Raw genomic sequence first — 3,644 nt, 5'->3', positions numbered from 1 at the left:
CAAATTAGGCTCAAAATTGGGATTTCATAAGCATGCATAATCTAGGATTTCGTCTCAAAAAGCAAGCAAACAAGTTCTAGAATAACAACATTTTCATAATTTGTTTTCAACATTCAACAAGCATAAAAAAATTTAATTACACAAAATTTATTAAAAATCATGATTAATCTCTCAATTATTTAAGTAGACAAAGTAAAAATAGAAAGAACTATTCAACCAAGCACATTGATTTTTATAGCTTCAATTCCATTCAATTTATACAGCACATCATTCAGTCATATTATCATTGGCTAATCATTGTTAACTTGTTCACACTAACACTCTAAATAACCTAGAAAAAACATAACAAACACAACACAACACAAAACAAACAATAAATTCCTTCCCCCAAACTTAACCTAAACATTGTCCCCAATGTTAAAATAAAACCTAAGGAAAAGAAACTTACCTGACACCCCATACTACTTAAAATGATATTGATCAAGATGGTGAATCGAAAATGGGGAAAGGAAAAAAAAAATGCATGGGCCTGAAGTAGCGCTACAACTCAATTAGTCTCATATTTAATAGAAATTAAAATCAAATAAAAATAAATAAACAATATACTAGAATTAAAATGTTCATAATCTAAAACTTAAATAAAACTAATAAAAACAAATGCAAATAAAAGATTGGAATGCCTCCAAATGCGCTGTCGTTAACATCATTTAGCTGGACACTTGTTTTCTTTCATATTCAACTTGGATCAAGACCACCCCCCACATCCTTGAGAGCCATAGTGTCATGAGTTGGCCTTCTCTTCTTGTTATTATAAATTGCTGGAACTTTCCACCGCTCATGTAACATTCGAGCTTTCCCACTGAAGATCTTTTTCACACGATGACAAACTGTTTGAACACCACATTGAACCATGGATCTTTTCTTAGAGACTTCCAACTTGTTCTCTCCTTGTTTTACCACTTCAACTCTACAACAAGTTGGAATTTCCGTTGCTGCAAAAACGTTAAATACTACCTCCTCTTTTTGCACTCACAGCTTTAACTCACCCTTTTGTACATCGACTAAAGCCCTACGAGTAGCCAAGAATGGCCTTCCAAGTATTATTGGAATATTATCATCTTCCTCCATATCTAGAATAACAAAGTCTGTAGGAAAGATGAATTTATCCACTTTCACCAATACATCCTCAATCACTCCACGAGGTTGTTTGACTGATTTATCTGTCATCTGCAAAGACTCAATAGTAGGCCAAGCTTCTCCCAAATTCAACCTATGAAAGATTGATAGAGGCATTAAATTCACACTGGCATCTAAATCACATAAAGCATTTGTTTCTACTGAACCCCCTATAGAGCATGGGATGTTGAAACTACCAGGATCTTTAAGCTTGGGAGGTAGTTTCTTCTGAAGTATCGTACTGCACTCCTCAGTAAGTGCCATTATCTCATAATCCTCCAATTTCCTTTTCTTTGACAAAATTTATTTCATAAACTTCACATAACTTGGCATTTGTTCAAATGCCTCAGCAAACGGAATATTGATGTGTAGCTTTCGAATGATATTCATAAAATTTAGAAAACTTCTTATCAAGCTTATTCTTTTGAAGCCTCTGAGGATATGAGATCTTTATATGGTGATCTATGCTTATTTCTGGTTGTTTTTCTAAGTTCTCAGTAACATTATACCCACTCACTTCCTTCTCCTATTACTAACTTTTGGCTCTTTTAACCCTTTGCCACTTCTCAATGATATTGCATTGCACTGCTCTTTTGGGTTTACCTCAATAGTGCTTGGTAAGTTCCCTTGAGCCTAGTTTTTCATCAAAGTAGCCAACTGCCCCATTTGAGTCTCCAAACTCTTGATAGATGCCCTAGTTTCTGTCATGAACTGGTTTAGTACATCTGGTTGTACTTCTGGTTGTGTTGTTGGTGAGTTCATTGGAGGATGTGGTGGTGGATGAGACGGGCGTGGGTTTCGATCATAATAAGGCCTAGAATGTAGTACATAAGTCAATTGATGAGGTGGGTGTTGAGGTGGGTACTATGGATACTGCAGTTGTAACCCTTGTTATTTTTCCAAGACAAGTTAGGGTGATTTTTTCCACGCAGTAGTATATGAATTGGAGTAGGTATTGGGTGTAGGTCTTGAAAAGTTACCAAAACCTGTGCCTGTTCCAAAGGCATATTATTTACATCTATTGAGCAACTAGCTGGCCTCGGGCATTGTTCATAGGCATGCGACCCCCCACAAATCTCACAACTCACGACATTCTGTACTTGCATTGCTTGTGCAGCGAGGTTATTTTGCTGCAATTGTTTGGTTAAATATGCCACTTGAGCGAACAATACAGCAAAAGAATCGACTTCTAAGACTCATGCTACCTTCTTATTCTCACGCTCAGTAGGACAATTATAGTTATTCATGGTCATCTCTTCCAATAATTCATATGCTTCATTAGCGCTTGTTCTCATAAATGCTCCTCCCGATGCTACATCTATAATTGTCCTTGTATTTCCCCCCAAACCATTGTAAAATGTATGAACCAGCAGCCACTTCTCTATTCAATGATGTGGGCATTTCCTTTGCAACTTTTTAAAATGTTCCCATGCATCATATAAAGACTCCCCATCCAGTTGATGGAAGTTATTAATCTCTCCTCTAATTCGAGCTAACTTCACAGGAGGAAAATATTTACCAAGGAATTTTTTAGCCAAGTCTTCCCAAGTAACTATTGTTATATTATTTTATAATATAATGTAATATTATATTATAATGTTTTAGATTAAATAAATGTGACAAAGAGTGTCACATATTGTAACATATAATAGAGAGTTACAATATTTTGATATATGAGATATATCCAAATAATGTAACATATTTGGTGTTACAAATTTGTAACTTCTAAATATTACCCTTTATTGTGTAAATTTGTTGTTACACAATATTGAGATGAATTTCATAAAGCCATATGTGATATGGCTGTTAGAGATATGATTTTAACCCGAATAATGTGTTTTGGGAGTTACAAAATCATTTGGGAGGGTTTGGAACTGTTTGGAAAAACAGCACATTTTTTAGTGCTGAAAATGGTTGGTGGCCGCGGCCACTGAATGTTGGTGGCCGTAGCCTGTGGGATAGAGGCTAGTGGCCGCGACCGCTAATGTCTCTGGCCGCGGCCACAGGCCAAAAACTGACCATTTTTTTCAGTATTTTCAATCTTTGTTGCACGGCTCAAAAAACCCAAATAACTCCTAAATCTCATTTTTAATTCCATATTAATCCAATTAAACATTGGTAACAGCCATGGGGGTTGGTGGAATTTGAATTTTAAAGGGTGTCTCAAAACTCTATAAATAGGAGCCTATAGCTCACTTGTAAGACACAACATTTCTATCCATTAGAGCACTTGGCTAGAAACACCTTGAGGCTTGATAATTCCATAAATCATTTCCTATAATCTGTGAGAGATCCCTTAGTGCTTGAGTTAGGGGGAAATAAGCTTTTGGACAAAGGTTTCAAACCTTGTTCTAGTTGGTGATCCTCAACACTCTTCACTTTGGTTGTGTGAGTAGGAGTTTATTGTTTTTGTTCTTGTTCTTATATTCTTCTATTTGCTTTTCTACTATTTCTTCTTGTTCTATTTA

The 3,644-nt window shown here is 35.7% G+C and overlaps 1 non-coding gene across 1 annotated transcript; it reads left to right on the top strand.

The window, feature by feature from the left end:
• Window positions 1–2,559: 2,559 nt before the first annotated feature.
• Window positions 2,560–2,664, top strand: LOC133787596 (small nucleolar RNA R71). Its single transcript, XR_009872607.1, has one exon. It is a non-coding gene; the product is annotated as a small nucleolar RNA R71 (small nucleolar RNA).
• The last annotated feature ends 980 nt before the right edge of the window (window positions 2,665–3,644 follow it).

The sequence above is a fragment of the Humulus lupulus genome, chromosome 6, assembly GCF_963169125.1.
Source record: "Humulus lupulus chromosome 6, drHumLupu1.1, whole genome shotgun sequence".
In the NCBI taxonomy this organism is placed as follows: Eukaryota; Viridiplantae; Streptophyta; class Magnoliopsida; order Rosales; family Cannabaceae; genus Humulus; species Humulus lupulus.
The sequence above is the reverse complement of the archived record's forward strand: the minus strand, read 5'-3'. Positions and strand labels throughout refer to the sequence as shown.